General features: G+C 31.5%; 1 protein-coding gene across 2 annotated transcripts in view; it reads right to left on the bottom strand.

Annotated features, from left to right (window-relative positions):
• LOC130440961 (uncharacterized) overlaps nt 1–15,861 on the bottom strand; it is a 42,074-nt gene that overhangs the window by 1,153 nt on the left and 25,060 nt on the right. The window lies entirely within an intron of this gene.

Raw genomic sequence — 15,861 nt, 5'->3', positions numbered from 1 at the left:
GATGAAAAAGTGAATAAGACTAAATAATCCTACCGAAGGATGAAGAATTGGATAATTAAATTGACAATATGGAAAGTTAACTTGGAACTTTTATCTCTGCTATTGTTTGAATTAATTTCGGTCGTAATGCACTCTTTTGGTTCCTCAATATTTTCAAATCTATTAATGTAAAGTTCCAATTTAAGGTTCACTCCAAAAATGTGGTTATTGTGGAATATACATTTGGACAGATAATGCTAGTACAGCATTATTCATTTAATAGGATGTGAAATTATTAATATTAATTTGGCCTAATTCTATCCTTCTCATGTTTGTATATTGCTAATTCATGAATTGTAACTGCACATTACTTTGGAATATTAATACGTTAATATTTTACATCAACTCTAATCCCTATTAATATTTTATTAGTAGATATGGCTGTGATATTTTCTCTGCTTTCTTTTCAATAGATCTTAACGTTACTCCGCTTACAAATTATCAAAGCTGTCAAAAAAATTGTTGAATGCCTTTTTTGCAGCACTGTCGAGTAATATCGAAAAAAATTGATATCTGCATCCAAAATTTTTACAGATAGATTTAGTATAAATGGGAAAATAAATATAGTGCCTTAATCAGATATTCTTGACCTAGCCATATATTACGAGGTACGAGACTCACAGTGCTACAGGATAGGTAAATATGTGCAAAACCCCAGCTATCAACAGTTGATACTGTGACACATTATGTTATCTATACACAGTCTGCTACTGTAATCAAACTAGTATAGTGGTATACTTTATTCGCGTCAGTGTTGTATTTTTATTATGCAAACATAATGTTGAGGAAATTCTTGTGAAATTTGACTTAAAACATGGAAATACTGCAAATGAAATGAAATTTATTGAAAGTATGTGGCAGCGTATGTTGATTGTGAACATGAACGTTATGAATGTTTGGCATAAGATGTCCGAGAGTACGTTCTAAATGATTTCCATCCGGGTGGCTCTTTCACGTCAAAAACGGGCGTACATAGAATAAAACGACAATATGATTTGATTTGACTATCAGTTAAGTATTGTTGGAATGAAGCGCCATTTCATGTGAAGGAAGAGCCGATTTTCACGAAATAAACTCAAATAGGAATAATTTCGTATGCATAACTATTTCAATTTTCTATATTATGATGGTAGAAAACATATTCCATCATTTTTGAATTGCTAGAAAGAATATAGGCGAATTTAACCCGCGTTTGCCGGCAATCTCACTTCGCAATTACAACAGACTATAAATCAGAATCCAAATCCTCAATATAAGGATTTGACAAACATCAATTTTTACGAGCAGATGTTCAATCTCAGAATCCATATTCAATATATGGAAACATTCCAAAATTCTTTACTTGATTTTTCAACTTATTGAAATCGTATATTGTATCGAGATTTACACCAAAAATTGAATTTATTATTATTCAGTGCAGAGGTGTCAAACTCAATTTTGCAGAGGGGCATTTACTAAATTTTGAACTCGTAGGTGGGCCAGATTGAAAATAAAAAAAATGAACTGTATTATTAGAATAATTTATTCATTAAATTATATAAATATATGGTATCGGTTGTTAAAAATCATATTAAAGTTATAAAAGATGCTTGGAAATTATGTTGAGTTCGAGGATCCACATAACTGACTTCTCTTGTTTTTGACAAGCTCATATTGATGTCAGGTATCATATTCGTTGTAGTTATTTTAAGAATTGATTGGAGATATTCAGTCGTAAGGCTTGTGCAATGTTTGTTCCTATTTATTTTCATGACGGAAAACATCTGTTAACATAAATAGGTGCTACCTGCTACCAAACATGCAGAGAATGCGTACTGTACTGCATTTTTTAATTCCGGGTAATTATCCAAACTCTTGAAATATTGTGTATAAAATGTAAGAGCGTTAATCTCATTGAATTTTTCTTTCAAATTACTATCCGATTGAAGATCTATCAACTCCATTTGCAAATGAACTGGTGCCTGTGAAGTTTCAAAATTGAATGGATTGTTGAAAATTGGGAATTCCATTTCATTCATTATGTTGAAGTCTTCAAAACGATTGCTGAATTCCGTAATAAAATTTTGCGGAAGCTGACAATATTGTTCCATTTTTTTTAGTTATCTGTGTCAAATGATTTTGAATGAGGTTAATGGTCCAAAGTTTGATTTTTTACCTGATTTTCCCACAGCCTCAACTTTGTTTCAAAGGCTCGAATATATGAATACATTTGAGTGTCAGAGAGATTTTTACCCTGTAACTTTATATTCAGATCAGTCAAGTGTTTATTCATATCTACCAAAAAGGCACAATCAATCCATCAGTCATTGTCATAATCAATTGATTTGCATTTTTCTAATATGAAAACTTGAATAGGGTCACGTAATGCAAAAAATCTTTCTAAAACTACTCCTCGACTGAGCTATGATGAATTATACGGTGAAATCCCACAAAATTCCCTGATGTTTTCTGTTTTAATTTAGTTACAACGCCCGAAAGTTTTCCAGCCATGGCAGGAGCGCCATCCGTAGTTGTGCTGCTATAGTTATTTTCCTAACAAGTGCGGAAAGTGCTTGCCCGCTTGCCCGAACTACGCGGAGCGTCGTTCGGGACAACTGCAGTCGCGTGCGGAAAGACACTTTACGCATTAGTTAGGAACATTATTTTTTCTACGACCGTATATACAACGAACCATTTTTCAAAAACTATTTTATTCCAACAAACATAATAATATACAAAACTGAAAACTACTAAGTATTATAAATATTAATATTGAAAACACAATTTGTTGTATTCTGTAGACTAGTAAGAATTGCCGGTCCAGTGGAGTTATTTGGTGTAATGTGGTTTAATTTAGAAGAAGATTGTACTTATTCGGTCACTTCCAAGACGTTTTGAACAACTTTGACGTTTTGACAACAATTACACGCCTAGGTTGTCATAGCAACTGCTATCAAACCCAGGTGGTTTGATAGTTGTTTTGTGACACTCCTTTGAAGAATGTACAAGGTTATATGAAAAATATCTTTATTATTTTATATTTTCGAAAAATTAAAAATGCTACAAAAAGCTAGAAAAGGTTTAAATTTTATTTCATGGACTATTTCGTAAATATTTATTTACCTGTACATGTACAATATTTATAACCTCCAAAGTAAAAAACTATCTAATAAAGCAAAAATTTGCATAATTCTACTTTCCCGCACTAGTGCGGGAAAGTGACACTTTCAAAACTAAAATTCGTGCGGGAAAGTGGGTTAAAACGCACGATCGTAGAAAAAATATATTTCAGTCGAGTTCATATTCTGCTATTAAATGTTCAGTATCAGTACCAGTACTCTTGTCAACAACTAGTGAAAAGTTTGTAAATTCCTTAATTTTCTTCTTCAATTGAAGAACCACATTGTGCGATAAATTCTTGAAGCAACAGTGTTTTTTGAGAGCGAAATATTTTGCATTATCGACTTTTGAGATGGAAATGAAACGCAACTTTCAACAAACAGTATTTAATAAAATCGCCATCAGTGAAAGGTTTAGATCTTTCTGATGCAATAATAAAACTTCATTTCGGGGCATCTTTGCTCTCTGTATTAGCTTTAGTAAACATCGATTGTTGACCTTTTAAAGATGACAATGTGTCGATTCTTATATTTTTCAGTGTAACAATCGAACTCTTCAAATGAAACTCCTTACAAACAGCAACTGTTGTATTACAAATCAAAGACAGTGGTTTACCTTTCCATTCTTTAAAAAAATATGCAATTTTCCATTTATACTAAAAAACTCTGCACTTACTATCAACTTTACGTTTTTGCCAAAATCGTAACAATTATGGATATCGCACGCACATGACACAAAGAAATGCACAATACCTTCACAATCACTACTTCGCAGTACGATTAAAATTCTTCTCCAACCGTATCGCTTCGATTACTCGACTCAACTGACTCAAGTTGCGCCGACGCACTCGTTTTATATGGTTAAGGAAGGTTCTAGTCTAGACTCGAAGCACGTGGAAGATTCTATCGTTCTCGACAAAAATAATAGGATATTATCGCTTGCTGTCTTTCTCTCTCGCTTGTCTAGGCATGCGCTGCCCTTGAAATTACTCATAAACATCCGTAGACTTGAGAGTACGAGTATTTGAAACATCCATAGAGGAATCAAATGAAGTCTAAAAACTCTAAAAAACATGATTCTTATTTCTGTGACAAATTGCGATCGTGGGCCTTATTGATACGGCCCAGGAATCGGAAGCGGCCCGCAAGCCGTATCTTTGACATAACTCATTTAGTGCATTTCACATGATTATTTAAGAAAATGTATCTCACAATTCACGGTGCCATAATAGCACTATAATAACGTTCATAAATCTTAAAATACTATTGAATTAAAATAATAAGTTAATTGTCACTTTAAATAATAGGATACTTGCATGGTTTGAGAAAAAATAGTTTTGGATAGTTTATATATAACTTTTATTATAATTTTTCTTCATTCCTTGATCAATATTTATAGACAAAAAAATTATTTAGAATCAAAATTTTGTAGGTAGTTTAAACATTTTAGTGACGTCATAGGTTTTTTATACCAGGGTGTAAAAATACCACGACTTAAACAACTGAGTTCTTTATATGCCAAGAAATTCTAGTATACAACAAATATATGTACATATGTTGCTTATTTTGACGATCCTGTGAGATGGAATTATTTTTGTTGCCAGGATCATTTTAATGTAAGTATGATTCAAATTTAACTTATTTTAACGTGATTATGTAATAATATAAGAACTTGACCTATAAAAGGTTTATTCACTTTATTCTCATATATTACCGGCAACGATAACCTCGTGATCTTCCAAGCAGACAACTGCTCAATATTTTTGTTAAATTTATGACGTCATAATTGAAAACTAATGAGTATCGTTTACTTATATAGTTAAAAATGTGAAATTTTTGAAATTTTCAATTAAATATTAGGATATCATTTTTTCACTTTCAATTGAATATTCTACTTTTTGACATTAATTTATATCAAGAAAAATAAACAAAAAAATGATTATTAAAAATTACTCTTTGACACTTAAACAGTTAGGTGAAGGTTTTTACATTTTTTATAGAAAATGTGTAGTTTCCTTATGTCAAGAAGTGACTTAAAATGTCACATTTGATAGCGGAATTAGATAAACAACATTTTAACGGATCATGAAAATTGTGAGCTTCAAATATAGTACGAGGACCACTCTGTATATTTTGAAATGCTACGAAACTAGAGGATTTAGAGCTGTTAACACTATCATTATAAACACGACCATCCTTATTTTAAGATATTTCCAAGTTCGTTCAATTAAAGTTTCCAACGACTGATACGAACATTTGATGATGAAAGTCATTCACGACCAACTTAGTTTCGCTGGAGTAGCAAATTCGAAAGAGGGGGATTATCGCGTGGGGCTGAAGCAAGTGTTGGCAGGCAATGTTCTTCAGTCACTGCTAGATACACTCAACCATTTTCAAAAGGGAGAGCGATAAAAAATCACGCTAAAACGTTCTAAATGCTAAATAACGAGGAGCATAGTATTCTTACTAAAATAGTAGCAGTGATGAAACATACAAACTGTTTTATGATATTTCTACCCGCTAAGAGAACTGTGAGTAAAAAAAAGTTTTCTTTACTAGCACAGGATTAATTGAATCAATTAAACTTGGACATCAACGTACAATTTCAATAAAATGGTTCTCTTCCAAATGTTCACCTGCAGTTCTTGATTCAGTCAATATTCGCGCAGCAAACTGTTGAATTTTCACGTGAAAATAATGTAACTGTCATAGAATAATAATATATTCACCTGATTTGGTCACATGTGATTTCTGGTTACTCTTTTACCTAAATAAAAATTGGATTGTGATTGTTTAAACAGCATAACAATATTTTCAGAGCATTTCAGAAGATGATTGCCTTCAATGGAAGCTTCAATTACAAAAGTATATTGGTGTCAGTTAACACTTTGTTAATAAATAACAATATTTTCTTGTTTTCTTATATCTCAAAAAAATTTGTGAAATTTATCTATTACACAGGCCAACGATGAAAAAACTTTTCAGAAATCATTCCGATGACTGTTAGTTTTGCAGTGTTGATATTATTGGTCATAACTCTAAAAACAAGAAGGTAATCAGCTACACTAACCTTCCGTCGCTATCCGACCAGAAGGGCACGGTGTAGACTTGTCGTTCCTTGAACCACCAGAGGACTTAAATTCTATTGTTTATTGGGGAATTACTGTTGGTCACTTCACCGGGAAGTTCAGCAAGCGAATCATCGCAGAAAAAGTTACACAAGAGGTTTCAAATAAAAAAGGGAAAGAAAATATAGACAATATAGTTGACAAGTAAACCCTGTAATATCAAACTACATTACTATACTGTAAATACAAACCATTTCTATGATGTAACATAGTGTTTCATTGATTTCCCTATATAACGTACAGTGGTATAAGATTATAATAAAATACATATTGCTTGGAAACTATGGGTAATACAAAAAAACTAGGCCAGATTTGGATTCAGCACATAAAAATCTATAAAGATCAGCTATTAAAATAAAAAAAGTTTTCAAACAAAAGTTTTTTGTTGGCCTGAGTATATTCAGCTTAACGAAGATAGAAATGTATTTGAGTGTATCAGAAAAACGAGCTGATCTCTTGAAAAGGAAAACATCTGTCCTGATTTGTTTATTTTAGTTATAGGAGAAAATATCAGTATGAGTTCACTGAAAGATATAATGTGAAAAAATTGGAGAGTGAAGTCGACACTGAGCTATTACACAAATAAAAGGAAACTGACAATTCATTAATGTTAGTGCAAGAAGAACCAATTCGTTGGACAAGTGATTTCTAAATGATCAATCGAATTTTGTGGAAAAATAACCTCATTAACAGAAATTTTCTACATATTTTGGAAGAAGTTGCTTGTTTTGATGAGGTAACTATCAAAATATTAGTTTCAAAATTATATGTCAGTATTTCTTTATTATCCTTATTATACACGGGATCTACACAAAATTGTCAATTGTCACAGTTGAAAACAAATGAATGAAGAGTAATGCGTATTAATGCATTATATCCAAAAACATTTGTTTCTATGTGAAAGATTAACATTTTCGAAAATGGCAATTTAACTTGACCCAAGAATTGAATAAGGTGATTTTAAAAATGATGAGGATATCAGAATCATGTTTAAACAACAAATTGATTCGAAAATACAATGGTCAATACCAATATCATCAAACTAAATCGCAGCAGTGACTTATTTTTATGATGAAACATAAGTTACAATTGCTCAGTTCACTATGAAAGAGACCTACAAAGATAATTAGTTGAGTTAGATACATTTCACAGAAAAGATAATTACCTAAAATTAATTCCTAATTTTTCGGATCTATCCATTTTTTATATAAAAAAATTAATTTTGTTTTAGAGTTGTAAAAACGAAAAAAATACTCTTTAGCCATGGAAATGAAAAAACCATTGGATGAAGCTGGCAATTGAAGCAATAGCTCCACAGGAGAAAGACTGACTAAAAGAAATACTTGGGTAGAAGTGAGAGCACCATTCATTGATATTATTTTAAATTCTTCTACACAAATTATTGCTCTTATCGAAAATCATTTGGTATCAACCTATAATTTGGTCATTAAAATAAAATATGAACAGAGAAGCTTCATATAGAATATTTATTAGGTCTCGTTGACGTGGAGAGGGGAGAAGGGGGCTATGGCTAGCTCTGGAAATCGTCTTATATATCAGCTGGACATTTAACTGTTTTGTACGATATAAAAGAAGAATAATTCATATTAACAGTTACTTTTTTGGAAATAAGTTTGGACATCAAAATCACCAAATACATTTAGATATACCGATTGACGCGATTTAATTGGCGAAGGCGAAAAATGTTTTCCATATGCCAAAAAAATTTTAAGCCTTCCATATTCTAATAGTACGATTGAAATGAATGAATGAATTGAATTGAAGTTTTATTCTATTATTATTGGTACGGCTGAGCATAATCAATTTAATACTAACACTCAAATAACTAAAAATTTGTGTTAATATAATATAAATCTATTTATTTTTCTAATTTTTATAATGTAATAAGTAATAAGTACATATATTCAATGGTATTAAGAGTAAACGAAGGATTTATCCCCTCTCATGTCTATATTTACATTTTCGAATGCAAAGGTTACCTCGAAAAAACTTTTTCTTTGTCACGTTGTTTTTAAAAATTTCAATATATTACCTTGGGACAATCCACCAAGAGCTTGAGAGCAAAATTTTAATTTTAAAAATTATATTAACAAAAGTTTTATGAAAATCCATTTTCGCTCATATATATTTTTTGTAATCTCTAAGATCAATAAAATACTGATAATATTTTCAATGAACTACGATTTGAAATATCAATTCAATCAAAGACCTTCAAAATGGAGTCACTAAGTACCCAAAATCCAATATAAGAATATGAAAATATCACAATAATTAATTGTGGTGTCTTCGATTTTATATGAATTATTACCTTCACTTAACTCAAAATAGAACCAAATGGTAATTGACATATGGGGTTGTTTTATAAAATTTAAATATGAAATTATAAATTTTCAAGTGCTATGTAAGATTAGGTCGTTAATGATGACGTTGAAATTTTTATAGAATTTATTTTTCAAAATATGCATAGATTACACTAAGGATTTTTAAATCAGGAATTAGTATGTTGGATATGTGTAAAATCCAATTAGAGTATTCAATTGTCATGAAACAGTTTTTCCTTAAGTTTTTGCAACAATTGGGTTTTAGTCAGAAAAATACAGAAACTGGTTCGTGGTATAACCAACTCTGACGAAAAACAAAGTGCCACAACTCTCGTCATCAGAAACGTGGAATTAGTTCTTCCTATGATGTGCTTACTTTAAAAAGAAATATAATTCTAAGCTATTGGTAGATCTGACAATAGTCGGATGACTGAAAAATCATTTGTTGAATATACAACCACTGGATGTACTAGTTTTCAATCCATTGAAGGTCACTTGAGAAAGAGAATTTTATGAATGGAGAAAAGAAGATGTAGAAATGTGTTAAAAATAGAACAATTTTCTTATACTTCTTTAAACCTACTTAAAACTACACTCAAACCCGAGATGTTAAAGAATGGGTTCTTGGCATGTGGATAGCTGCCTCTGGATCCAGATGCTTCAGACTATTTAGATAAAAAACAATTAATAAACGTCCCAAAATTAAAAAGTTAGAGGATATAAAAAATCATGTATCAAGACACTTATCCCACAAGACTAAACATGATTTTCTTCTTATTCATGTTTTTATTCCAATTACCCAATTTCTATTCTTGTGCATTCTTGTAATGTTTAATTATCTATTATTATTATTATTATTATTATTATTATTATTATTATTATTATTATTATATTTGGCGACAAAATAATTTCGGTTTTGTTATATAAAATAATAGTTTTCAATCAATTATATATTTTCCATTTTGCTTAATTAACTTTTTTCATTTTCCTTTCAGCTTTATGTTTCCGCGTTCATAAAATTTCTGGTTCTAATCAGCAAAAAACTGAACCAGGTACGATTTAAGGTTATCGTAATTTGTGAAAGATTGTAAGATTGTCGATTCAAAAAATTCTGCAAACTTCTAAATAATCAGTTGGTTCCAGATCAGGGCTAAATGGGGGATATGGCATCACTTCTCAGCCAAGTTCTAATAGTTTACAATGAGTTGCTAAAGATGTGTGAGGCCTTGCATTATCATAGTGGAACACAAAACTTTTCTGTTTAACAATTCTGGCCTTTAATTGCTTAATCCAGTTTCATTAATTGTTGACAGTGAACATCAGAATTGACCGTTTTTCACCTTGGAAGCAGTTCAAAAAACACAACACCTTTGTAATCCCACCAAACTGACAGCATGAGGTTTTTTTGTTGTTTTTCAGCTTTCGATGTGGTTTGTGCTGGTTGATACCAATTCTGACACGTGCGCTCTGTTAAGGAATCAGTACCATAAACTTTACTTAATATACTGTAGGCAGCAGCAACTTTCTTTCATTATGGCAATAAAAAACTAAAATATGCCGAAAATGTTCGTTTCGTTTATTTGAAATTAACCCACAACTAATTGTTTTAGTAAAAATCACGCACTACCTGCTTCGAAAGTTACGTGACCAGTATCACGTGACAAACAGCAAAGTATAGCACTAACATAAGTAGAAAGCGAAAGTACTTAGTGGCCAACCTTATATATCAATTATATATATTAGTGGACTATATACAATTTCTTCGGAATCAATGTCGCTCTGGTGAAATTCTTTGGTTGTATCATAATCTGGATCGTCGACATCACAATCTTCGTTGTCAAAAGCAAAAGAGGTTACTGTATCAATTCCTTAGCAAAATTATTTCCTGCTACAATATTTTCCAAAGAAAGCATCAGACTTTTCTGATTATTCATGAAATGCTTTCATTAATTTGCTCTCCAGTTTTATATAATTTGTTCATTTATGTTTAATTGCGATGTTTTTGTATAAAATTATATAAAAAAATTACTCAAAAGTTTCGAATCGATTATTTTTACAAACCATGAAGCAATTGATAGAATTAGATAAATGTTATTAATGAGTCTTAGTGTATAGTTTAGTGAATAGTGAATAGTTCAGTGCACTTAGAGTAAGCATATAAATAATTTGAGTTAATGAGAGACTTTGTGTATAAATCCAAGATTATTCTTCTACAAAACAAAAATTAAACATCAAAACATAAAGTAATTAAAAAATTGATTAAAAGGTCATCAATGATGGAAAACACAAAACTGCAGCAACGTCATGAAATATGAAAAAAATATACATTCAATTATAAAAATTAAGAAATTCTTGAAAGGAAATCAAATACAAGAAAAAGAGAATTTTTCGAAATGGTTCAGATATATAGGAACGAGAAAGCAATCAAATAAAAAAGAGACTCAAACAATCTAAGTCGAATTTATGGTTCTATTTTATAAATTTTGATGCAACTACAAATAATTTAATTAATGGCTGCAATATATTTTTGAAATGTAACATCTATAGAAAAGAAAATTATTTTTTGTGGTTAAAACAGATTTTTATTCTGTTAATCATCTTGTAGCGATCTATTTATTAATATAATCATTCAAATGGTCAATGTAAAGTCATTTTTTGATAAAGATCGAAGTAAGTCGAAACGTAAATTTTCACCTGTTTTTTGATTCTAATTTTCTATAAAGAGACCTAAAATCAAAAGGATTTATCAAGAAAAAAAATTAATTTAATTTAGTGAAAAATAAAGGTATTTAAGTAAAAGTAATCCTAGACTTATAATATAAATTAAGTGTCAAATATAAAAGGCTTATATTATATCAAGCATCAGAAGTATTTATTGTACAATTCTTTTTCACGTGGAAACTGTAGTATTTATTTTAATCAATGATTAAGACTAAAATGAGCTTTTTTTAACAAAATAGAATGTAAGGAACAGAAAATACGTCTATTTTAGGCAAATATTATAAGTTTGAATGGGATATGAGTTTTTTAAGCACCTCAAAATTCAAATTCAAATTGTTTCACGACATTGCGGATTCACTCATAAGTAAACAAACAATTAAAAAACAAAATAAGGTGAAAAAAAGAATGTTATTGAAGAGATATGTTAAAAACAGCGATACACCTCATATAAAAGTTGGAATTTCAATGTTATTCGATGGAGATTGGTAGGGGTTTTCACGTTGACGAATATCAATTTATAGTTCCAGAATTTTTCATAAATACCATAAACTGAATAATGAATGTATTTCATTTGACTTTTCTACACTATTATATTGGAAAAAAAGTTTATAACAATGGAAAATAATTCACATTGACTTCACATCCACATTCACATTCACCTTCCTGTACGAATAGGAGGTACAAGTCGAATCAATCTTCGTAAACTAAATCCACAAAAAATGTCGTCTCTAACCATTAAAGGATTTATTAACCTTAAACAGAATCTAGTTCTCAAGTACCAACGAAACTTTTCAATACATTCGTGTGATTTTCTCTGGCGTCGCATTCAATGTGGCGTCGCAGCGCTCTGGCGTCGACTTTTTGTCTAGACGGCAAAATGGACGCCAGATTAAATGTGACATCCTAAGCTTTCCTCAGAAATTTCCAGACTCAATCTGTCTACGTGGATTAAATAAAAAATTAGCTTTTCGTATAAAGTCGTAAAATATCTCCAGATAAATGAAATTGCTTTTTACGGAATGTGGCAATTAATATAATTGATTCAAAATTTTATCATGGTTTTTATCTCCGTTGGATAACATTCTGTTTTCAGTTGCACATAGATAAACATCCAAATCATTATTTTAAGAATCTAGAATCAATGTTTACTTTATGATTATTAGAATTGTATGGAACAAATACTTATATACAAAAATTAGAGTTTTTCTATCATCACAATAATAGATATATAATGTCTCCAGATATCAATTATATTTTCATAATTTACTTCATTTGGAAAATATCCCATTAACAAATAGAATATCAGGAACTGAGCCTAGGAAATGATGTTGCGACTAGGAGAATATAATAGTATAAGTAAATCTAAATTTTATAAATTCCACGAGTCAAGATTAGTAGTTAGTCACGTTGTTTCCTCATCATGACATAGAAAAGCTTTTGATTGTCAGTTTACAACAATCCGAAGACTTTCCATGTACGAGGATGTATTGATATCTAGGTTTCTTCAAATATATTCTAATTGTGTTAAAACATATCTAAAAGTTTCTTTGTTTATTTTTTTAAATTGGACATCACTGAGTTATATTAGAGGGTCTCTGGAAACAACTCAATGGGGCTCTGCAACAATTTCTTCAGCTTCTTCTAGTTAGAATTGACTTGACTTGTCTCTCCTATTGCGAGGAGAGGGCGTGAGGATCGAGACAACAGTGAATTTCGATCCCCTCGCATTCAATGACATCGATATCGCTTCAAGCGACTACCTGAGAATACCGGCCCAGTAATGATAGTTATGAAATTTTATACGAATATATTTTAGAGGCTGATTTACGAGGATGTATTGATATCTAGTTAGCCTAGACCAGTTCCATGCATAAACAAAATATTGCGTTACAATAGCAACGAACAATAACTTATTAGCAGTGTCAGTGTAAAGTTGGACGTCAAAAAAGTAAATCAGAGTTACGCAATAAATTAAAAGAAAAAAGTTGTGAATTGTGAAAATCAAAAAATTGTAATATCGAGCCACCATCACGTACCTGTATTTAAAAGGGTTAAGAGGTAAGCAGATTTACGAAGATATGCTAAATACCCTTGGTGATCAATGTCCTTCGTATGTGACCGTGAAAAATTGGACTGCAAACTTCAAAAGAAGTAATTTTTTCATTGAAGATGATGACCGGTCGGAACGGCCAGTTTCTGTATCAGGCCCCGAAAATGTCGATGCAGTTCATGATATGATTTTATCAGATCGAATTGGGCTAAAACTGATATCTAAAGCACTGAATATTTCATACAAACGCGTTCATCATATAGTTCACGTCAATTTGAATATGAGAAAAATTGCGTACAAGGATCGCGTTCGATCTGTGCTCGATTTGAAAACGATGTAGACTTCTTAAACCGAATTGTTACTATGGATGAGACTTGGGTACATTTCTATGATCCGAAGCAACAATCGATGGAATGGCGACACTCTGGTTCTGCAAGACCTAAGAAGTTTCGTATCTAATAATCTGCTGGAAAAGTTCTTGCTTCAGTTTTTTGGGATTGCCTTGAAATAATCATGAATTGTTTTTCAGATAAGGGTAGAATAATAACTGGAGATTACTATTCGACATTATTGACCACTCTTCGGAAAAAAATTAAAGAGAAAAGACCCGGAAAGCTATCCAAAAGTGTTTTGTTTTTGTAGGAAAACGCCCCTGCACACAAATCTCATGTTGCCATGCAAAAAATTCGTGATTTAGGGTTTGGATTACTAGAACATCCCCCTTATTCACCAGATTTGGCTCCTTCCGACTATCATCTCTTTCCTCAACTGAAAAAAAGGTAAAAAGGTCTGGTTTGCAGAGCAAAAAGAAACATTTTTTTTAATGGTCTAGGGACGTTGCAGGTTCACTGTAGTAAATGTATCCAATTAAGAGGAGAATATGTTGAGTAATAAAATATTTTGACATTGAAATTTTGTTTGATTCTATAGTAGGCTAAGAATTTTTCAATATATCCTCGTATTTATCTTTTCTTCCTTAAACCTTTTTTTTGAAAATGTTAGTATATCTTATTCAAGTATATGCTGTCTTCTCGTTTCTAGTAGCCTTTATTTTTTCTGTTCAACGGAGTGTTCTTATTATGTTATCGTTTATAATTATCGTTGTACATTTTCTTGAAGATCCTCTCTTTAAAATACTATGTACTTGACTACTCGACATTATTTTTGTTTTCTATTTTACTGAACTTTACGGTTAGTATCTGCTAGTTATATATCCTTTTCAACCTTCTTATTTTAATATCATCATCAGTAAATAATGGTCGCTGTCTATCTTGGTTCTTCTTTTTACATTAATGTTCTTCACTGAGTGCCAAATTTATCGACTCACCAGAAAATAATATATAATTGATTTTTCGCTTCTTCTTTGAACTTCTCTCGTTATTTTGTAAATTTCTTTATCACTATTATGAATTTATGACTGAGGAGAAGAAACCTTGGGATTACACTATAAAATGAGAAGTGAGTTTTTTGATGCAGAGCCTTCCATTGTCTCAATAGCATTTTTATTATAATTTGGGACGGAAAGTCGATGATAGTCACATTGAGTGAGCTAATTTGCTAAAATAATTTAATAAGGGGTTTTCCAATAAGAACTTGACAACTTTTTTTCAAAATAAAATGAAAACCATTTAAGATATTTCAAAAACTTTATTATCGGGCTGAAGTACATTCAAAACATTTATGAATGGAAATCGACTTCGCTCATATGGCCACCGCGGGCAAGTTTGCAGCGGTTGATTCGTTGGATGCTATTTTCCATGACTCGACCACACATTTCGGCCGAAATGGCTCTATTTCGCGTTCAATGTTGGCTTTGAGCTCTTGTAACGTCGTCGGCTTATTAGCATAGACCAATGACTTGACATAGCCCCAAAAAAGAATCTAGAGGCGTTAATCGCACGAACGAGGCGGCCAATCGACTGGTCCATTTCTTGAGATAACACGCTCAAACTTGTGTAATTGATTGTAACGTGTGCTGTGTGGCGCTGTCCTGTTGAAACCACATATTGTCCAAGTCCACATATTCCAATTCAGGCCAAACATAATCGATAATTATGGCGCGATAACGATCAACATTCAAAGTAATATCGCGACCACTATTGTCGACGAAAAAATATGGCCCTATAATGTCGCCGGCATGCAAACCGAACCAAATAGTTATCTTTTGTGGATGAAGTGGTTTTTCATTAAGCACATGTGGATTTGCACCCGCCCAATACCGCATATTTTGTTTATTGACAAACCCATAGAACCAGAAAGGAGCTTCGTCACTGAAGATGATTTTGCGATGAAATTGATCATCTTGGCTCATCTTTTCCAGAGCCCAATCGGAGAACGTACATCTCTTCGAATGGTCTATCGACTTTAATTCTTGAGTGAGCCTCTTCTTGTATGGATGTAAAGTAAAATTCGCCATAAAGTGGTCTTGGCGAAGCCCAACTCTTGGGAATTGGTTAGGTTAGATTTGGATCATTTGCTACGGA

Source organism: Diorhabda sublineata, chromosome 3 (assembly GCF_026230105.1).
Source record: "Diorhabda sublineata isolate icDioSubl1.1 chromosome 3, icDioSubl1.1, whole genome shotgun sequence".
Taxonomy (NCBI): domain Eukaryota; kingdom Metazoa; phylum Arthropoda; class Insecta; order Coleoptera; family Chrysomelidae; genus Diorhabda; species Diorhabda sublineata.
Note: the sequence above shows the minus strand (reverse complement) of the source record. Positions and strands in the feature narration are given on the sequence as shown.